Source organism: Crinia signifera, chromosome 1 (assembly GCF_055691185.1).
Source record: "Crinia signifera chromosome 1, ASM5569118v1, whole genome shotgun sequence".
NCBI classification, from domain to species: Eukaryota; Metazoa; Chordata; class Amphibia; order Anura; family Myobatrachidae; genus Crinia; species Crinia signifera.
Window position 1 is genome coordinate 61,574,514 of NC_139217.1, and position 24,278 is coordinate 61,598,791.

Below are 24,278 nucleotides of genomic sequence, written 5' to 3' on the forward strand. Positions count from 1 at the left end.
TATAATCAAGCCTGAAGTCTTGGCGTGACTCTTCCAGATAAACAGAAGGCAAAATGATCTGAGTCTTTCTTTTGTAGTGTGGAATCCTGTTCAAGCAAGCACTAATCTGGCAGGTTCACGAAGGGGCTACTGAGCGTGCAGTGGAACACATTACGCTGGGTGGAGGCTTTATGGAGAGCTGCCAGTTTTTCTTGTTTTTTTTTTTTTCTTTTCTATGATAGGTATTTCTGCAGAATTTGTATCTGTCTAATCATGGCATCAAGAACAAAATAGACATATTGCATCAAGCCTGTCAAACTAATTACACAGAATACAAGCGGAATGCATTATAGTATGTAGTAAGACAATGCATCTACTGCTAACGACTACTGTATATTATGAGTGACAAAGAGTGCCGGTGACAGTGATGTATAGTTATTGTTTAGATAGCACAGATCAAGTGATACAGGGTGGCTCTAGAATTAAAGGTCAGCAGGTAAAATGCGATAATTATCATTATACACTTTTACATAGTAGTATCTCACAATACAGCAACTAAAACTTTGACTACAAATTATTTGTAGAGACAATTTATTTCAGGACAGAAATTAGACTAAAACTGAGATCCACTGACTAAGGGGTAACTCAGTCCCGATCACTGGGCTGCGATTTCGCTAACCAGGCAATTATCAAACCACTGCACATGGATTGCGATATCTTTTCTAATTGCAAGCCGTTTGCACGTTGATTGAAGGAGCCCCTTACTGGGAGTGTCACGGAAAATGCAGGTGTGCCCAAGTGTTTTCAGGGATGATGTGTGACATCAGCAGGGGCGGATCTAGATTTTTCTCCTAAGGGGGGGGGGGGGGGGGGAATTTACTCTTGATCCTCCCCCTTTCCGCTCCTGACTCCTCCCCTTCCCTGACTCCTCCCCTATCTGACATATATATATATATATATATATATCGACCAATTCGACTGCACACTTGGGCTCACACACAATAAGAAACGGCTGACTCCTCAGGTACTCTGCAACGTTTCAATGTTTAATACATTTTTTTCAAGCACAACATATAAATGAAAATACACATACCTTTATAGATCCACCCTCACCCACCAACGTGTAGCGCTTCCGGTCCGGGACCACGCACCCGGCCGGGACGCAGTCAACTGACGTCATCGAGGCGTTCCTGTTGTCCAGGTTACCAAGACGCTTCAGATGCAATATAAACACCTCCTGACACCGTGAAAATAGAAACATGATATCAGCATGTAAGACAGGCATAAAAATCAATTTAAACATCCCTCATAGAACCACACTAATAAATATATGACTATAGACAGCACGAACTGGGATCAATCAAATAAGATCATAGATAGCAATCATAAAAAACAATTGAGACCCAGCTGATCGTTTAGCCCGAACGGAGCCAATGTGTTCAATCGTACAATCCATTGGCTCTCCCTGCGTAACAACAAAGTGCCTCTATTTTCTCCCCTTTTAGAGGGGGGGATTTTGTCTATCATCCTGTAACGCAAAGAGGTCAGCGAATGCCTGCATTCAACAAAGTGGCGGGCGACAGGCTGCTCACTGCCACCCACCTCCAAAGCAAGTTTGATAGCAGATCTGTGGGCTGCCATACGCTCCCGGAACATACGCTCCGTCTTACCAACGTATGACAGCCCACAGGGACACACAATTTGATATACCAGGAACCTCATTTTACATGTCAAATGGTACCTTATTTCAAACAATTTTCCTGACTGAGGATGAGGAAAACTACTGCCCTTCAATAAAAAACCACATGTGGTGCAGCCACAACCAAAACAGCCGTTGGCAGCCTGGAGAAAATGCTTACTTTTTGCACCCTTCATATCTGACATGTCAGTCTTCACCAAATAATCGCGTAAGTTTCTTCCCCTCCTATAACACGAGAGGAGTCTGGTGTCAGCCAACCCCAAAGATTCATCAGATGTCACTAAAGGCCAATTCTGTTTAGCCACTTTATGAATCTGCTTGCTAAGCGGGTTGAATACAGTGGGCCATGGTAACATTTTCTTAGAGGATAAACTGGTAGGTTTTTTTCTCCTAAGGGGGGGGGGGGAATTTACTCTTGATCCTCCCCCTTTCCGCTCCTGACTCCTCCCCTTCCCTGACTCCTCCCCTATCTGACACATATATATATATATATATATATATATATATATATATATATATATATATATATATATATATATATATACAGGGCTATTTTTCAGCAGGCTCCAGCAGGAACTGAGGCCCTTATTCTAGTTCACTCTTTCTGACAAAATATTTCTTAGATGGACAAAACCATGTGCACTGCAGGTGAGGCAGGTGTAAAACCCCACCCAAATCTAATTATCTCTGCACAAGTAACACCTGCCTCACCTGCAGTGCACATGGGCCCTTATTCTGATCGGTGCGGATATTCCCGAATTCTTACGGTGCGGTCCGCACGCCACGCTGTGCGGCGGCGTGCGTGCATCGTCCGTAGAAACGCCCACGTGTCCTCCGCATTCGGACGGACTCACTCTTTAAGAACAGGGCGTGTGTACGGACGACATACAAACCGTGCGTGTGCGGTGGAAACGTACAGATTCTTGCACGGTCTTCCCGCACAAGCACGGTCTTACCGCGTCAGAACGTACGGGAAGCTGTCCGTACGCCCCGATGCGGAGTATTTACGCACAAGCCAACACTTTTGTACTGAGTACACACAGCGATCACATGACCCACTTAGGCTATTAGGCAACCTCCTGAAAAAGGGATTGTTAGCAATTTCAATCAATTAAATGCTCATCTATACTGACCCACATTCCTACTACATTCATGACACACATTAACCCTTACAGCATGTGACCCTAACATACATCTAGATACACTATGTACATTTTGCTTATTTTAAAGATTTTAAACAAGTTACACATATACTTTAGCATGTTAGAAAAAAACACTGACAACTTTCAACTTTAAAGAACGATTTATTAATACAGAACGGTAAAAAAAAAAAAACATCAAATTTCCCCATCAATTATTTCGTCCATTAGGACCAACATTTCCCTCATCAGGCCTCTGACTCTAAGGAGGGCCCCACGGCGACCCTCCTCTGCTTGGGCAGGCTCATCTGTGGAGGAAATTCAAAATGAAAAATGACTAATGATATTCATGCATACATTTAACATAGTCAAACCTACATTTTAAACATGCATTCTGAGAGGTGTGTGTGTATATATATATATATATATATATATATATAAACGTGATGAAGAAACGGCGTCACTCCAAGGGTCTTTTTAAATCTTTTTATAGATGCAAATAAACTCAATAAACATGCAACATCGCTGCTAGTGCAGTCGACGTTTCAATGTCGTATAGACATTTTCCTCAAGACACGATGTGCATGAACTAGTACATCAGAGCAAATGACATGACAGTATATATATAACTTACATATCTAGCAGCGTCCATCCGGCCGCCGGGTGCACGCCTTCCAGCCCACGGCGTGGGGATGAATCAGCATGCATGACGTCTGCTTCCTGTCCCCGTTGCCGGGAGACACACTAAACAAACGCCCCCAGCAGCCGGACGTCATCCTGTGGATGACAACAAATGCAAAAACATGAATAAGACAACAATATGACGGTGATCACATAAAAAATGACCACTCAATAATCAAAGCGCTGACACTGGGATGCTGACAACCCTGACGGCAGCAAGGGCTCAACACATTACTAAAGATGAATGAACAATACATTAAGGATCAAAATAAAACACTCCAATTAAATCTCTCATTCAGTCCCAGAGGTTTACAGGTGTTCAATTTGTAAATCCAACGGGATTCAAGTTTGAGCAAAGCTCCGTCCCGATCCCCACCACGTCTAAATGGTGGCACATGATCAATTAAAATAAATTGTAAGTCCTTGACAGTGTGACCCGCCTCCAGAAAATGCCGGGCCACCGGCTGATCCGCACATTTATTTTTGATGGCATTGTTAATTGAAGATCTGTGTAGCGCCATTCGATCCCTTATATTGCGAATGGTCTTGCCAACATAATATAACTTGCACGGGCAAAATGACAAATAAATAACGTGCGTTGTTGTGCACGTAAGAACATGTTTAATCTGGAACTTGATGTTGTTCACGGGATGGTTAAATGTAGTGCATGTTACCAGATTTTTGCACGTTGTGCAACTTAAACAACGATAGCATCCCGGTTTTTTAGTGAGAAAATTGGATGCTGGAGGGGGGACATCGAAACCTGTAATGTCGGTGTGAACCACTCTATCTTTAATATTTCTGCCCCTGGTGTAACAGGCCATGGGACGTTTGTTCTTCAAACCCGGTAATGTACTATCCATTTTTACAATGGGCCATAAAGCCGTAGTTGCCCTCTGAACCACTGGGCTGGAAAGAGTGAACTGTTGTTTCCACGGTAGCGTATTCTGTTGGTCCCTAATCTTGGGTAGCAACAGTGTCTCACGTGGAATAGCCAGAACTTCAACCTGGAGTTGCCTTAGTTCTTTCAGACCATAGCCTCTGGATACAAATTTATCCACTACCTTATTGGTACTCTCTATGGCCATCTGCTGTGTACTTGATATTCTGGCAACTCTCATTAGTTGTGATTTTGGAAGCCCTTTCTTCAAGGGTTTGGGGTGATGGCTGGACCCCAACAACAGCGTGTTACGATCGGTGGGTTTAGAATAGACCGTGGTCTGTATTGTACCACATTGTACCATCACCTGAACGTCCAGATATTCAATTCTTTCCAGCTGAATGTTATAGGTATACTTTATCGGGCTACCACTGTTGTTAATGGCTTGTACATGTTCTTCTAATACATTGATGGGACCAGTCCACAGGCAAAACAGGTCGTCGATGAACCTACAATACAGTAATATGTGTTTAGCGATATGTTCCACTTGTAGAAACTTTTCTCGTTCTTCAGCGAACATGTAAATGTTCGCGAGGCTGGGGGCTACCGGGCTCCCCATAGCACACCCCGACTTCTGTTGGTAAAGTTCTCCATTAAATAAGAAATAATTTCTTTGCAGGGTAAGTGACAATAATTGTAAAAAAAGAGTATGGTCAAGCTCCTTAATGTTGTTGGTTCTCAAAAAATCAGCTACCGCTGCCACCCCTGATGTTTGTGGGATGGCGGTGTACAAGCTGCAGACATCCAAAGTCACTAAAACTGTGCCCTGCGGTATGGAGTTAATTTGTTGCAGTCGGAGGAGAAAATCTGTAGTATCTTTAACATAAGTGGGTTGTAGTTGAACATAAGGCTGTAAAATAATGTCCAGAAATTTTGAAATAGGTTGAAACAATGAATTATTGGCCGAAATGATAGGCCTGCCCGGTGGTTTTATTGGATTTTTGTGTAATTTTGGAACGGTATAGATAACCGGGATTACTGGAAATTGTTGAGTAAGTGCTTTTAATAGGTCTTTATGTAGTAGATTCTGCTGGCAAGCCTCAGTTAATATACCATCAATTTCTCTTTTATAGAGATTAGTGGGATCTCGTGGTAATTTGTCATAAACCTCCGAATTACTGAGTTGCTGCAGAATTTCCTCTTTATAGTCGACAAGGTTCTGGACGACTATGGCTCCGCCCTTATCGGCCGACCTGATGACGATATGTCGGTATTCTGACAGGTCTTTAAGGGCTGCTCTCTCTTCTTTGGACAAATTATGTCGAGTGGTGGTAACTGCAGCATTATATTTTAGCACAGAGGCATCAACAAGGCGAGAAAATGTGGGGAGGGACGTGTTGGTTGATGGGGGATCAAACTTGGATTTAACTCTGGAACGTATAAATTGTTGAATGGAGTCGGGTGTTTCTGTAGTATCTTGAAATTGGAAATGCTCTTTCAGGCGTAGGTTCCGATCGAATCTGTGGCGATCTATTTGCCATTGTAGGTCATTGTGGGGGTTGGTAGGGATGAAGGATAGTCCTTTCCTTAAGACTGATGTTTCAGCAACTGTAAGAGGGTGTGAAGACAAATTATAAATCAGCTCCTCAGCAGGGCTTTCAGCTCTCGCTGCCCTCTGGTTTTGGCCGCTCCTGCGGGTGGCCGACCTTTGTGGCTTGTAGTTGGTGCTTGTTCTAAAGGGATCTGAGATCTGCGGCTTGGATCATCTGACTCCTGAACTCGAAAGTCACTATCCGAGTTAGATGTGACTACTTCACGGGCTCTGTTCTCTCGTCGGCGACGATAGCCCTGTGGGCCTTGTCGATAATTTTGTGGACCCGGCTCGCCCCCCATAAGCCATCTGTAAACTTTATTCTCTTCATAATCCCTAGAAACCGTATTGAATTTGCCCGCTTTGAACTTCTGTAGATCTTTCTTATAGTTGTCAATCTTGGTTGTTAGGTGGCGATGCCAGTCAGGATTAGATGATTGTAGCTCCGGAATTTTATACAGAGCATCCAATGCATTGATTTTTTCTTTGACTAATGTCATCTCCCTCTTAGACTCCTCTATCACTAAAAGCATGAGATCCATGCTACACTTATTTAGTGTGCCCACCCACTTGGTACAAAAATCTGGGTTGTACCTCCCTATGGTAGGGATATTCCTGATGCGGAACCCCCTTGGAATCATCTGTTGCCTGAAATACTTCGATAATGATGATCCATGCAATTGGTAATCCACTTCACGTTTTTTGAGGTGAAACATTTGATTGGATATATCATCCAAAGATATGTCGACACTCGTGTCGTCGTCAGTGTCGTCAAATAGAATGTGCTCGGCATCCGTGTCCTTGAAACTGTGTGACAGTCCCCTTGTAGCTGGCATAGTACGGCAGCCTACCCGGGTGCTGGATTCAGAATCCATGTTGTCATCCACGGATGTAACAAGCCAAATATGTTACAACCAAGTGTGCTGGGTGCCCTGCTTCGGTTGGAGCGTTTTTGGGACGATCCTGGAAGATAGGGTGGATTTAAAGCCGGCACTCCCAATAACATTCAGATAATTGCCCTGGGTGCCATCCAAAGAATGAACAAACGTGATGAAGAAACGGCGTCACTCCAAGGGTCTTTTTAAATCTTTTTATAGATGCAAATAAACTCAATAAACATGCAACATCGCTGCTAGTGCAGTCGACGTTTCAATGTCGTATAGACATTTTCCTCAAGACACGATGTGCATGAACTAGTACATCAGAGCAAATGACATGACAGTATATATATAACTTACATATCTAGCAGCGTCCGTCCGGCCGCCGGGTGCACGCCTTCCAGCCCACGGCGTGGGGATGAATCAGCATGCATGACGTCTGCTTCCTGTCCCCGTTGCCGGGAGACACACTAAACAAACGCCCCCAGCAGCCGGACGTCATCCTGTGGATGACAACAAATGCAAAAACATGAATAAGACAACAATATGACGGTGATCACATAAAAAATGACCACTCAATAATCAAAGCGCTGACACTGGGATGCTGACAACCCTGACGGCAGCAAGGGCTCAACACATTACTAAAGATGAATGAACAATACATTAAGGATCAAAATAAAACACTCCAATTAAATCTCTCATTCAGTCCCAGAGGTTTACAGGTGTTCAATTTGTAAATCCAACGGGATTCAAGTTTGAGCAAAGCTCCGTCCCGATCCCCACCACGTCTAAATGGTGGCACATGATCAATTAAAATAAATTGTAAGTCCTTGACAGTGTGACCCGCCTCCAGAAAATGCCGGGCCACCGGCTGATCCGCACATTTATTTTTTATGGCATTGTTAATTGAAGATCTGTGTAGCGCCATTCGATCCCTTATATTGCGAATGGTCTTGCCAACATAATATAACTTGCACGGGCAAAATGACAAATAAATAACGTGCGTTGTTGTGCACGTAAGAACATGTTTAATCTGGAACTTGATGTTGTTCACGGGATGGTTAAATGTAGTGCATGTTACCAGATTTTTGCACGTTGTGCAACTTAAACAACGATAGCATCCCGGTTTTTTAGTGAGAAAATTGGATGCTGGAGGGGGGACATCGAAACCTGTAATGTCGGTGTGAACCACTCTATCTTTAATATTTCTGCCCCTGGTGTAACAGGCCATGGGACGTTTGTTCTTCAAACCCGGTAATGTACTATCCATTTTTACAATGGGCCATAAAGCCGTAGTTGCCCTCTGAACCACTGGGCTGGAAAGAGTGAACTGTTGTTTCCACGGTAGCGTATTCTGTTGGTCCCTAATCTTGGGTAGCAACAGTGTCTCACGTGGAATAGCCAGAACTTCAACCTGGAGTTGCCTTAGTTCTTTCAGACCATAGCCTCTGGATACAAATTTATCCACTACTTTATTGGTACTCTCTATGGCCATCTGCTGTGTACTTGATATTCTGGCAACTCTCATTAGTTGTGATTTTGGAAGCCCTTTCTTCAAGGGTTTGGGGTGATGGCTGGACCCCAACAACAGCGTGTTACGATCGGTGGGTTTAGAATAGACCGTGGTCTGTATTGTACCACATTGTACCATCACCTGAACGTCCAGATATTCAATTCTTTCCAGCTGAATGTTATAGGTATACTTTATCGGGCTACCACTGTTGTTAATGGCTTGTACATGTTCTTCTAATACATTGATGGGACCAGTCCACAGGCAAAACAGGTCGTCGATGAACCTACAATACAGTAATATGTGTTTAGCGATATGTTCCACTTGTAGAAACTTTTCTCGTTCTTCAGCGAACATGTAAATGTTCGCGAGGCTGGGGGCTACCGGGCTCCCCATAGCACACCCCGACTTCTGTTGGTAAAGTTCTCCATTAAATAAGAAATAATTTCTTTGCAGGGTAAGTGACAATAATTGTAAAAAAAGAGTATGGTCAAGCTCCTTAATGTTGTTGGTTCTCAAAAAATCAGCTACCGCTGCCACCCCTGATGTTTGTGGGATGGCGGTGTACAAGCTGCAGACATCCAAAGTCACTAAAACTGTGCCCTGCGGTATGGAGTTAATTTGTTGCAGTCGGAGGAGAAAATCTGTAGTATCTTTAACATAAGTGGGTTGTAGTTGAACATAAGGCTGTAAAATAATGTCCAGAAATTTTGAAATAGGTTGAAACAATGAATTATTGGCCGAAATGATAGGCCTGCCCGGTGGTTTTATTGGATTTTTGTGTAATTTTGGAACGGTATAGATAACCGGGATTACTGGAAATTGTTGAGTAAGTGCTTTTAATAGGTCTTTATGTAGTAGATTCTGCTGGCAAGCCTCAGTTAATATACCATCAATTTCTCTTTTATAGAGATTAGTGGGATCTCGTGGTGATTTGTCATAAACCTCCGAATTACTGAGTTGCTGCAGAATTTCCTCTTTATAGTCGACAAGGTTCTGGACGACTATGGCTCCGCCCTTATCGGCCGACCTGATGACGATATGTCGGTATTCTGACAGGTCTTTAAGGGCTGCTCTCTCTTCTTTGGACAAATTATGTCGAGTGGTGGTAACTGCAGCATTATATTTTAGCACAGAGGCATCAACAAGGCGAGAAAATGTGGGGAGGGACGTGTTGGTTGATGGGGGATCAAACTTGGATTTAACTCTGGAACGTATAAATTGTTGAATGGAGTCGGGTGTTTCTGTAGTATCTTGAAATTGGAAATGCTCTTTCAGGCGTAGGTTCCGATCGAATCTGTGGCGATCTATTTGCCATTGTAGGTCATTGTGGGGGTTGGTAGGGATGAAGGATAGTCCTTTCCTTAAGACTGATGTTTCAGCAACTGTAAGAGGGTGTGAAGACAAATTATAAATCAGCTCCTCAGCAGGGCTTTCAGCTCTCGCTGCCCTCTGGTTCTCCTCCGACTGCAACAAATTAACTCCATACCGCAGGGCACAGTTTTAGTGACTTTGGATGTCTGCAGCTTGTACACCGCCATCCCACAAACATCAGGGGTGGCAGCGGTAGCTGATTTTTTGAGAACCAACAACATTAAGGAGCTTGACCATACTCTTTTTTTACAATTATTGTCACTTACCCTGCAAAGAAATTATTTCTTATTTAATGGAGAACTTTACCAACAGAAGTCGGGGTGTGCTATGGGGAGCCCGGTAGCCCCCAGCCTCGCGAACATTTACATGTTCGCTGAAGAACGAGAAAAGTTTCTACAAGTGGAACATATCGCTAAACACATATTACTGTATTGTAGGTTCATCGACGACCTGTTTTGCCTGTGGACTGGTCCCATCAATGTATTAGAAGAACATGTACAAGCCATTAACAACAGTGGTAGCCCAATAAAGTATACCTATAACATTCAGCTGGAAAGAATTGAATATCTGGACGTTCAGGTGATGGTACAATGTGGTACAATACAGACCACGGTCTATTCTAAACCCACCGATCGTAACACGCTGTTGTTGGGGTCCAGCCATCACCCCAAACCCTTGAAGAAAGGGCTTCCAAAATCACAACTAATGAGAGTTGCCAGAATATCAAGTACACAGCAGATGGCCATAGAGAGTACCAATAAAGTAGTGGATAAATTTGTATCCAGAGGCTATGGTCTGAAAGAACTAAGGCAACTCCAGGTTGAAGTTCTGGCTATTCCACGTGAGACACTGTTGCTACCCAAGATTAGGGACCAACAGAATACGCTACCGTGGAAACAACAGTTCACTCTTTCCAGCCCAGTGGTTCAGAGGGCAACTACGGCTTTATGGCCCATTGTAAAAATGGATAGTACATTACCGGGTTTGAAGAACAAACGTCCCATGGCCTGTTACACCAGGGGCAGAAATATTAAAGATAGAGTGGTTCACACCGACATTACAGGTTTCGATGTCCCCCCTCCAGCATCCAATTTTCTCACTAAAAAACCGGGATGCTATCGTTGTTTAAGTTGCACAACGTGCAAAAATCTGGTAACATGCACTACATTTAACCATCCCGTGAACAACATCAAGTTCCAGATTAAACATGTTCTTACGTGCACAACAACGCACGTTATTTATTTGTCATTTTGCCCGTGCAAGTTATATTATGTTGGCAAGACCATTCGCAATATAAGGGATCGAATGGCGCTACACAGATCTTCAATTAACAATGCCATCAAAAATAAATGTGCGGATCAGCCGGTGGCCCGGCATTTTCTGGAGGCGGGTCACACTGTCAAGGACTTACAATTTATTTTAATTGATCATGTGCCACCATTTAGACGTGGTGGGGATCGGGACGGAGCTTTGCTCAAACTTGAATCCCGTTGAATTTACAAATTGAACACCTGTAAACCTCTGGGACTGAATGAGAGATTTAATTGGAGTGTTTTATTTTGATCCTTAATGTATTGTTCATTCATCTTTAGTAATGTGTTGAGCCCTTGCTGCCGTCAGGGTTGTCAGCATCCCAGTGTCAGCGCTTTGATTATTGAGTGGTCATTTTTTATGTGATCACCGTCATATTGTTGTCTTATTCATGTTTTTGCATTTGTTGTCATCCACAGGATGACGTCCGGCTGCTGGGGGCGTTTGTTTAGTGTGTCTCCCGGCAACGGGGACAGGAAGCAGACGTCATGCATGCTGATTCATCCCCACGCCGTGGGCTGGAAGGCGTGCACCCGGCGGCCGGACGGACGCTGCTAGATATGTAAGTTATATATATACTGTCATGTCATTTGCTCTGATGTACTAGTTCATGCACATCGTGTCTTGAGGAAAATGTCTATACGACATTGAAACGTCGACTGCACTAGCAGCGATGTTGCATGTTTATTGAGTTTATTTGCATCTATAAAAAGATTTAAAAAGACCCTTGGAGTGACGCCGTTTCTTCATCACGTTTGTTCATTCTTTGGATGGCACCCAGGGCAATTATCTGAATGTTATTGGGAGTGCCGGCTTTAAATCCACCCTATCTTCCAGGATCGTCCCAAAAACGCTCCAACCGAAGCAGGGCACCCAGCACACTTGGTTGTAACATATTTGGCTTGTTACATCCGTGGATGACAACATGGATTCTGAATCCAGCACCCGGGTAGGCTGCCGTACTATGCCAGCTACAAGGGGACTGTCACACAGTTTCAAGGACACGGATGCCGAGCACATTCTATTTGACGACACTGACGACGACACGAGTGTCGACATATCTTTGGATGATATATCCAATCAAATGTTTCACCTCAAAAAACGTGAAGTGGATTACCAATTGCATGGATCATCATTATCGAAGTATTTCAGGCAACAGATGATTCCAAGGGGGTTCCGCATCAGGAATATCCCTACCATAGGGAGGTACAACCCAGATTTTTGTACCAAGTGGGTGGGCACACTAAATAAGTGTAGCATGGATCTCATGCTTTTAGTGATAGAGGAGTCTAAGAGGGAGATGACATTAGTCAAAGAAAAAATCAATGCATTGGATGCTCTGTATAAAATTCCGGAGCTACAATCATCTAATCCTGACTGGCATCGCCACCTAACAACCAAGATTGACAACTATAAGAAAGATCTACAGAAGTTCAAAGCGGGCAAATTCAATACGGTTTCTAGGGATTATGAAGAGAATAAAGTTTACAGATGGCTTATGGGGGGCGAGCCGGGTCCACAAAATTATCGACAAGGCCCACAGGGCTATCGTCGCCGACGAGAGAACAGAGCCCGTGAAGTAGTCACATCTAACTCGGATAGTGACTTTCGAGTTCAGGAGTCAGATGATCCAAGCCGCAGATCTCAGATCCCTTTAGAACAAGCACCAACTACAAGCCACAAAGGTCGGCCACCCGCAGGAGCGGCCAAAACCAGAGGGCAGCGAGAGCTGAAAGCCCTGCTGAGGAGCTGATTTATAATTTGTCTTCACACCCTCTTACAGTTGCTGAAACATCAGTCTTAAGGAAAGGACTATCCTTCATCCCTACCAACCCCCACAATGACCTACAATGGCAAATAGATCGCCACAGATTCGATCGGAACCTACGCCTGAAAGAGCATTTCCAATTTCAAGATACTACAGAAACACCCGACTCCATTCAACAATTTATACGTTCCAGAGTTAAATCCAAGTTTGATCCCCCATCAACCAACACGTCCCTCCCCACATTTTCTCGCCTTGTTGATGCCTCTGTGCTAAAATATAATGCTGCAGTTACCACCACTCGACATAATTTGTCCAAAGAAGAGAGAGCAGCCCTTAAAGACCTGTCAGAATACCGACATATCGTCATCAGGTCGGCCGATAAGGGCGGAGCCATAGTCGTCCAGAACCTTGTCGACTATAAAGAGGAAATTCTGCAGCAACTCAGTAATTCGGAGGTTTATGACAAATTACCACGAGATCCCACTAATCTCTATAAAAGAGAAATTGATGGTATATTAACTGAGGCTTGCCAGCAGAATCTACTACATAAAGACCTATTAAAAGCACTTACTCAACAATTTCCAGTAATCCCGGTTATCTATACCGTTCCAAAATTACACAAAAATCCAATAAAACCACCGGGCAGGCCTATCATTTCGGCCAATAATTCATTGTTTCAACCTATTTCAAAATTTCTGGACATTATTTTACAGCCTTATGTTCAACTACAACCCACTTATGTTAAAGATACTACAGATTTTCTCCTCCGACTGCAACAAATTAACTCCATACCGCAGGGCACAGTTTTAGTGACTTTGGATGTCTGCAGCTTGTACACCGCCATCCCACAAACATCAGGGGTGGCAGCGGTAGCTGATTTTTTGAGAACCAACAACATTAAGGAGCTTGACCATACTCTTTTTTTACAATTATTGTCACTTACCCTGCAAAGAAATTATTTCTTATTTAATGGAGAACTTTACCAACAGAAGTCGGGGTGTGCTATGGGGAGCCCGGTAGCCCCCAGCCTCGCGAACATTTACATGTTCGCTGAAGAACGAGAAAAGTTTCTACAAGTGGAACATATCGCTAAACACATATTACTGTATTGTAGGTTCATCGACGACCTGTTTTGCCTGTGGACTGGTCCCATCAATGTATTAGAAGAACATGTACAAGCCATTAACAACAGTGGTAGCCCGATAAAGTATACCTATAACATTCAGCTGGAAAGAATTGAATATCTGGACGTTCAGGTGATGGTACAATGTGGTACAATACAGACCACGGTCTATTCTAAACCCACCGATCGTAACACGCTGTTGTTGGGGTCCAGCCATCACCCCAAACCCTTGAAGAAAGGGCTTCCAAAATCACAACTAATGAGAGTTGCCAGAATATCAAGTACACAGCAGATGGCCATAGAGAGTACCAATAAAGTAGTGGATAAATTTGTATCCAGAGGCTATGGTCTGAAAGAACTAAGGCAACTCCAGGTTGAAGTTCTGGCTATTCCACGTGAGACACTGCTGCTACCCAAGATTAGGGACCAACAGAATACGCTACCGTGGAAACAACAGTTCACTCTTTCCAGCCCAGTGGTTCAGAGGGCAACTACGGCTTTATGGCCCATTGTAAAAATGGATAGTACATTACCGGGTTTGAAGAACAAACGTCCCATGGCCTGTTACACCAGGGGCAGAAATATTAAAGATAGAGTGGTTCACACCGACATTACAGGTTTCGATGTCCCCCCTCCAGCATCCAATTTTCTCACTAAAAAACCGGGATGCTATCGTTGTTTAAGTTGCACAACGTGCAAAAATCTGGTAACATGCACTACATTTAACCATCCCGTGAACAACATCAAGTTCCAGATTAAACATGTTCTTACGTGCACAACAACGCACGTTATTTATTTGTCATTTTGCCCGTGCAAGTTATATTATGTTGGCAAGACCATTCGCAATATAAGGGATCGAATGGCGCTACACAGATCTTCAATTAACAATGCCATCAAAAATAAATGTGCGGATCAGCCGGTGGCCCGGCATTTTCTGGAGGCGGGTCACACTGTCAAGGACTTACAATTTATTTTAATTGATCATGTGCCACCATTTAGACGTGGTGGGGATCGGGACGGAGCTTTGCTCAAACTTGAATCCCGTTGGATTTACAAATTGAACACCTGTAAACCTCTGGGACTGAATGAGAGATTTAATTGGAGTGTTTTATTTTGATCCTTAATGTATTGTTCATTCATCTTTAGTAATGTGTTGAGCCCTTGCTGCCGTCAGGGTTGTCAGCATCCCAGTGTCAGCGCTTTGATTATTGAGTGGTCATTTTTTATGTGATCACCGTCATATTGTTGTCTTATTCATGTTTTTGCATTTGTTGTCATCCACAGGATGACGTCCGGCTGCTGGGGGCGTTTGTTTAGTGTGTCTCCCGGCAACGGGGACAGGAAGCAGACGTCATGCATGCTGATTCATCCCCACGCCGTGGGCTGGAAGGCGTGCACCCGGCGGCCGGACGGACGCTGCTAGATATGTAAGTTATATATATACTGTCATGTCATTTGCTCTGATGTACTAGTTCATGCACATCGTGTCTTGAGGAAAATGTCTATACGACATTGAAACGTCGACTGCACTAGCAGCGATGTTGCATGTTTATTGAGTTTATTTGCATCTATAAAAAGATTTAAAAAGACCCTTGGAGTGACGCCGTTTCTTCATCACGTTTGTTCATTCTTTGGATGGCACCCAGGGCAATTATCTGAATGTTATTGGGAGTGCCGGCTTTAAATCCACCCTATATATATATATATATATATATATATATATCTCTATATATAACTATATATATATACACACACACATATCTACCTATATATATGAGACATACACCTATACATATATGCATACATACTACATGGAAAGCCTGATTTTGGCCCTCTACCCTTTACTCTGTAGAACACCTCACAGTCATACTGCTCCTTCTCAATCCAAACCCACCCATGACTAAGCTCTGAGAAGCATGCCACGCGCTGCACCAATCACAATTCTGCAAACAAAGTTCAGTGTCGGTTATATGATGGAGCCTGGCAGGGGAGTTACACAACTCTCCGGAATGCTCAGTACATTTGTGCAATCAAGCATGGCTTGGCTGCTGATGGTCTGCTCCAGAAATCATTGTCAGAATGCCAGTTAGGGGAAGCTGCAGCACTAACCCACTCCCATGCTCAAAAGCATTACTAAGACCAAATACACACACAATTATGGTGAAAAACATACATGCAGACCGCAGGGGGTGGTTAGCTAGAGGAGGGCCCAGGGGCACTCACCACTTGTTACTCTAGTCTAAGCCACGCCTGGCCATACTCCATTTATGCCATACTGAATCTAGTTTACAAAGATCATTCACCAGTAAACTCTACTCACCTATATGAGCCTACAGATTGTATGCAACCAGCAGGGACATGTAACCCTTACATGAGCAAGTCATCACTTTCTTCCTGGATACAGATTAACTACACAGGTTCAGTGGCACTTCAATTCGACCTGAAAGCCATCCGCACAACCTGTGTCATTAATATGTGTCCAGGATGAAAGGGATGGTTTGGGCACCCTATCTAACCCCAAAGTGTGTCTGTTGCTACCCAATTTGTTGTTTGCCTTTATAGTATTTTCAAACACATTTGAATCAACAGTGCTACATATCAAATAGTGGATGACAAAAGGAATAACGAATCTTTATGTATACATACCACTTTCGGCCGCCTGCTCCACCTCACAGGCCTCCTCATCCGCCCCCTCTTCCTGGGCCTCCTCGGCCGGCACGACCTCCTCCTCGGCTGCCACCTCTGCCTCCACTGGCCACTCAGCCTCCTCCACTCCATCACTTTCCTCTGCCACCCCTTCTTCATTCTCTTCCTCCTCGCCCATCGTTGGCTCCGCCTCCTCCTGGGCCTGGGGCGCCTCTGCCTCCTCCTGGGCCTGGCCCGCCTCTGCCTCCTCCCGGGCCTGCCTTGCTCGTGCACGTGCTTTGGAAAAATCAAAAAAGTGCCAATTAGTGGTCATTTGTATTAAGCCTTATCAACCTATAAATGCAAAGGTTAGAGGTACTGATACTTGTACATGCAAACAGCTCCTCGGTGGCCTTTCCAAAACACAGCCTGTAACATGGCAGGTATGCTGTGACATTTGGGCCATTGTAAGCATCACAAGCATTAATCCTCCCCAATAACATAATTTATGACCATTACAGGGTGTCAATCAGGAAGTAGCACTCATATATTGTATGCCATGTTTAACTCATGATCAGGCTGCTGACCTTAGTGGATTAAATAATGTCAGGTAAGCAATCATGTACAAATCCACATTTACTGTTGAAATACTCACATGTAGCAATGCTGGCCCTTATGGATTGAAGCCTCTCTGGCTCCCTGCGCCGGAGGTCGGACCACCGCCGCTCAAGCTGAGCGATGGTCCGCCGCACATGGGTGCGGGCGTATATCCGCCGGCGGGCCACCGCATAGGCAGAGCGTTTCTGCCTATTCGTTATGAATGGGCCCGCACGACCCAGCCTGGTCTCCATAACGGAGACCAGTGTCCTCAGCTCGGCTGCAGAAAAGGGTGCTGCTCTGCCATAAGCCGCCATCTTAGCAATGGCACAAATCAAACAATCATGTGCTGTCATTGGTTGATCAGAGTGATATTTGGTATTAACTTTATTGTTCATTTGTACACTAACAGCGTGTATGCGCCCGAACAGACGGCTAACCCATTGCATCGCACACCCATCCTAAACAGTGTAAAATAAGATGGAAACACATTATATCTAATCTATAACATTCAGCAACATGGGTCTAAGCAACTGGTGAAATAGTGTGCATCTCTAGACACTTACACCTAACTCCACATGCTGCCATGTGTACACTTACCTTCTACTGGCCCCTACTACAGAGGTGGAATGAAAAGTAGCTAGCATCTAACCTGAATGTGGAGTGCTTTCACATGTGATTTGGATGCTAGCACTGATTACTTGTGGCTAAGTGGTGGACTGGATTGACATATGGAATGAGTAGTGTCAGTTGTACTACATAGCAAACAAGTGCACAGTACAGAAGTACATTCAAATATACATTGCATGTCTGACCTCAGTTGTATTTGGTCATTGGTGTTGGAATCTGCATTTAGCAAATAAATCAGACTTACTGAGTTTGCCATGTTTTTGGGAAATATTTTTCAACACCAAGGGGCGGGACGTATGCGCCGCACGGTTGACGCTGGCGTACGGGACGCGGCCGTACGGAACGCAGGTTGCAGCTGATTAACGCCAATTACAGAAATAGTATTTAAAGTTGTCCTAGAAAGGCAAACAGTTGTTGCAAACATGCCAGGCTCAGAGTCAGAGGAAGACCAGGTGGTGCAGAATCTCTTGGCACGCATGGAGGCCAACACCACCTATGTCCCCCTCAACCCAGAGGACCCAGATGGCCCATCAACATCAGGCCAATCAGCAGCTGGGCCATCCTCAGCTTCAGCAGAATCATTGGGAACCCAGCAGGTGGCTTCCCAACAGAGTAGCCAGCCCAGCACTTCAGGTACAGCAACCGGTGGCCGTGGCAGTGCCCGTGCCCGTGGCCGCAGTGGGGCAACACGGGAACCAACAACACGAAACATGGCATATGAACCGCGGGAGCTTGACATCCTGGTGACCCGGGCACGTGATTTAATTGAGTGTCCAGCGGTGAAGTTGACACACACAAGGAGATGGAAGATCTGGGAGGAGATAACGGCGGAGATTAATGCAGTGGCTCCACAAGTTCGTCAGACGGAGCATGTTAAGAAGAGGCAAGTACATGTGTGTTACATTAGAGTAGTACAAGTCCAGTAATGTTTACATTCAATATTAGATGGAGTTGGGCAATGGGTGTTCACGTTGCTTGGAGGCACAGACATGTTGGCCATGACATTGAATTGATAGTTATTGGAGGGTGACTGTTTTTGTATCTTCTAAGGGTTGGTATGAAAAATGAATATAATGTAAGTTTGGTGTCAGTAGGCACATGTTGTATTATGTTTCAGATTGCAATGGGTGCTACAGCAAACATGAGGAGTTACATGTATTAATATGTACACTTTGATTGCAGGTGGCACGACTTCAAAGGCAACCTCAAGAAGAAATTGACCGAGCGGTGGCAACACAGCCAGACCTCTGGGGCTGGCCCCATGCCATCCAAGCTGGAGCTCACCCCCCTGGAAGAGATGGCCCAGTGCTGTATTGCAGTGGAGGAGGTCCGGGGGGTGAGCACTATAGACAGCGAGTCCCCAGCGGAAGTGATGGCTTCTACTCTTGAAGGTAATTATTTGCCAGGCCATAAGTAGATGTTTTAAATTTGGCATGGAATGTGTGGTAATTGGTAATTTCTCGTTCAACAGCATCGCAACCGCTTGGTCAAGATTCTCTTGAGGAGGTTGTGGAGTCTGTGCCACCTGGCCCCAGTAGCAGGCCCGTGCAGCAGCAGCCGGGATTGTCCCCGGCTGAATTGTCCATGTGGGGCCGTGTGCTGGATAGTATTGTGCAGCAGGGAGAGTCGGCATTCGAGCGGGTGCGTAGGGCCGAGGAGGTGCTGCAGGGTTTGACCACCAGCCAGCAGAGTATTGCTGAGAGCCTGCAGGCTATGAGTGCCAGCCAGCAAGCTATGGCTGCCAGCCACCAAGCTATTGCTGGTAGCCTGCAGGTGCTGGCTGATCAAGCCCTGCGGCAAAACGACCTCCTCCTCCGCCATAATGAACTTATGGTGGAGCTAGTTAACAGCAATAGGGCCCTAATGTCACCCGCTTCAGGTGCATTACCAACCTCATCACTCCCTGCTGCCAGAGGGGGAAGAAGATCCACCCCCTCACCAGCATGTGCTCCACATGAGCCACCATCAGACTCTGGCCGTGGACGAGGCAGAAGAGCTGCTGCACGTGGCAAGGAGCCTGCCAGGGGCAAACGTGCTCGCAAATGAACTTGTGTCCCCATTAATCTCCTCCGTTATGTCTTCCCAAATCTTCCATTGAGCTGTGTGTGTCAGCATCCTGTGTCCAAATCCGTGCCCAGGGTCACCACTTTTGCCCGCGGTTCAAATGTCATGTTTGGTTCACCTGTTGCCCTGTTTCTGCTACCATTACTGTGTGCTGTACTTGAAGTGTTGGTGCTGTACTTTTGTTGTGAAGCCACCTGATGTGTTCCCAATGATTCTGCTGTGGCTATTTATTATATATTATGTCATTTTTGTCCTGGTATGGTACCATTTGTTTTGTTATGGTTTTGAAATTTGTACCAAAGTTTCTTTAATAAATTTTAAGTTGGCCCCCCAAATGTCTGTATTAATTAATACATGCAGAAGTGCCATGTGTATTAGTATTATTAATATTAAGTTGTGTGCATTATTTGCAGTGTAAAAGTGTGTGACAAGTGCAGCATGTAAAGTTCCCTTTAAGCTGCAATGCTTCCAATTGTAGCAGTGAGAAGCGTGTAATTAACAAGTAATGGGTAAAGTATGTGATTGTATTGTGTTCAGGTGACATTGGTTGAGGTGCGTTCGTCCTGATTAGGCGTTCCAATTGCCTAGCGCATGACCGAGTGGTGTCCGCAAAGCAAGAGTAACCTTTTGGACACCGCACATTTCTTCCCTTTTTGCTCGCGTGCATTCGGCGTGCTGTCCGAATGCACGCCTACCAAAATGTGTGTACTCCCCCGTGTCCGCCCATGTTTCCGCCCAGTTTAGCCCACTTTGAAACTACGCCCCTGTGTCATTCCGCATGACGCCCATAACACACCCATATTGCCCGAATGATTGCGGTGCACATTTCTGTACGGTATTAGTGAGAACAAGTACGGAGACCATGCGTGGCACATGCGCGTAGCGTTCTCCACGCATGCGCAGACGGCTAAAAAACGCCATCCGAAAGAATTCGGGAATATCCGCACCGATCAGAATAAGGGCCATGGTTTTGTCCATCTAAGAAAGATTTTGTCAGAAAGAGTGAACTAGAATAAGGGCCTCAGTTCCTGCTGGAGCCTACTGAAAAATAGCCCTGTATATATATATATACTTTCCAACTACAGTAACATTGATCATACTACATGCATCTAAAAAACATATCCAAAATACGACCGTATCTCACACAAGACACTACTAAATCTCTTATCCATGCACTCATTATATCCCGCATTGATTATTGCAATAGTCTCCTAACTGGACTTCCCAAGAACAGACTCTCACCACTGCAGTCCATTTTAAATGCTGCTGCTAGGCTGATCTTCCTTGCAAGACGCTCATCGTCTGCTGATCCGCTCTGCCAGTCCCTCCATTGGTTGCCTGTATATTACCGTATTCAATATAAAACACTTCTACTTGCATATAAAGCTATTAACCATACTGCACCAGCATATATCTCTGCACTTATCACACAATATCTCCCATCTCGACCACTCCGCTCTGCACAAGATCTGCGTCTCTCTTCTGCACGGATCACTAGCTCCCATTCACTATTACAGGACTTTCATCGGGCTGCTCCCATCCTATGGAATGCCCTTCCATGCACAATTAGACTCTCCGCCAGCCTCCAAACTTTCAAGCGTTCCCTGAAAACTCACCTCTTCAGGCAAGCCTATCATATTTAAGTTCTACACGCATAACCCTCTGAGGAACTTATGTATTATATAGCTTCCCTTCTGGACCTGCAACTTGCTGGGTCAGCTATGCTATTACTGGTGCCTGTCCTTGTGTTTCCCTCCTATATACCTAATAGATTGTAAGCTTGCAGCAGGGCTCTCCTACCTCCAAGTCTGTCTGTTACCCAGTTTGTTTTATCACTGTCTACTATTGTAAAGCGCAACGGAATCTGCTGCGCTATATAAGAAACTGCAAATAAATAATAAATAAATAATCATACACAAAACACACCTGCTGCACACCGAGTCATACATGTGCTGCACAGTACATAAAACACACCACATATGTGTGCAGGGGAGCCACATGTGTCTTCGTGCCCGGGAATCACATGGCATGCGCTGCCAGCAACCACACAACTCAGGCGGCGTGGCCTATAGACGGTTCCTTACCATCCGGAAGCCCGGAGTGTGTACAGCACGGGGGTCTCCGCTCTCTCCCGCCGCCCCCGGTGCTCCGTCTCTCACTGACACGACCCAGACATCATCATCGGGACCGGGTGTAACGGAGCACGGGCTTCACTCCCCTCCTCCAATCCCGTCAGTAGGGGGGTGGCCCTGAGTCCCCTAGTGCCCAACCACGTGCTGAGAGGGGAGGACCCGATGCTCTATTGGCCAATCCTGAGCCGGTGGGTGAGGCCTGTGTTATTATTGTATTACCTGCAGTTATGTAAAGCCGGGTGCTAGACTTTTCTTCTAATACTGCTTTCACATTGCAGAAATGGGTAATGACATGGTATTCTTAAATGGGACTTTAAAACGGGTCTGAGCCTTGAGACCTTTCACATTGCAGGTGAAAACCGTTTTAAAAATAATTTAATACCATTCAAACATTCAACCCGTTTAACCCCCAAGGGACACGTTTCAAGCCATTGAAATAGAGCCATTCACACTGCCTAAAAAACGGCTTTAAAACGTGTAGGACTCTGCTTTTTAACCGTGTTGAAATACCAGTTAACTTTAACCGGTAAATCAACTTTGGCACTTTCACATTGCAGCCTTAAACGTTTTAAAATGGGAAAAAAACGGCAATATACCGTTTTAAAAGTGCGATGTGAAAGGGGTATAAGGGGGGCGACCGCCCCATTCGCCCCCCCTTAAATCCGCCCCTGGACATCAGCTCTGGCCCAGAGCTGATGTCAGCTAATTGCCAAACTGTGATATTTTCGCAAGCCTTTTCCAGCCTTGCAGTGGGCGGAAATTCACTCTGGTGGGGCAGCGGCTATCTGACCACACAGCTCTTATAATTTGAAGAGAAGCGATCAGGTCTGAATAAATCTTAACAAAAACAAAGCAAAACAATAAAATAAAAAATAAAGTGACTAAGACTAAAACTAATTTTAAAATACTTGTAAACATTAATACTGAAAGTTGGGTTTTACATTTATAAAGAACAATGATATGTTCTAGATACTTGCAGAAAATAAATGTGTCCTGCTGTGAAGGAAATACAATTGTGTATTGCACTTGTTTGTCATTCATTTGTATATATGATATATGGGAGCACTACAGTAAGTCAGACTTAGTATGTAATACATTCACAAATAATATATATATATATATATATATATATATATATATATCAGGCTCAAATAATACATTTAAAATTGTTATAATAATATCGAACAATCAATAAGACACAATGTTAATTAACTAATATGCTGCTCCCAATTACCTAAAACTAGCATAGACAAAATACAACAAAAGAGAAAGCTCACTAAATAAATCTATACATATTTTTTATTAGTTTAAAAACACACATTAAAACATTTAATTTAAGAAAAAAAAATATTTTGAATAATATCAATAGAATAAAAATCCAACTTTATATCACACCTTTTTATAATTTATCCCCAAAGTGTCCAGTGCTCAGTCTGTGGGCAGCGGCAGGCAGCAGCATGTTAGTGCGTCGAGTGGGTGCCGGCGCCCACACAGACCCTGCTGCTGCTTGCTCCCCCAAGCGGCTGCTGGGGCTGCCTTACAGTAGTTACGCCACTGATTGCAGTGTGTGGCATATTGTGTCTGAGGCATTACGGTATGTGGCATAATGTGTCAGGGGCATTACAGTGTGTGGCATAATGTGTAAAGGGCATTATTTGTTTATTAGGCAGATTTCTTAAAAAAAAAAAGAAATTGAATAGCTCTTCGGGTGGTTTATTTTGCCGTGAGTAGCTCACGCCCCAAAAAAGGTTGGAGACCACTGCACTATGGTAAGTCAGACTCAATAAGTAACACATTCTCAGTCTACTGAGCCGAGTTCCCTAATGATATATGGGAGCACTACGGTAAGTCAGACTCAGTATATAACACTTCCACAGCCTACTGAGCCTAGATCCCTAATGATATATGGGATCAGGGCCGGATTAAAGCGGGGGCAAAAGGGGTCAGTACCCCTGGGCCCTGCTCTAGCTAGGGGCTCCCTGTGGTTGGCATGTATTTTTTTTTTTAAATATATTTTTTTAGCTAAAGGTTTTGTGCATGGGAGTGGGGTAGTGCTGCAGCTTCACTTATCTGCCAATGTGACAAGGCATACTGACTGCACAAGTGTGCAATGCATTACTGGGAGCTGACTAAGTCCTGTGACACTTTGTACAAGAGGTCAGAGGCTGAGAGGTTTGTGCTGAGCTCTAATTGGTGGAGATTATTACCTGCTTCTCAGGCCCATGGAGGACAGCAGCAGCAGCCTAGTCATGGAAGGGTTTTTAATCAGAGGCAGCACTTAGCCTGTGAGGTCTCCT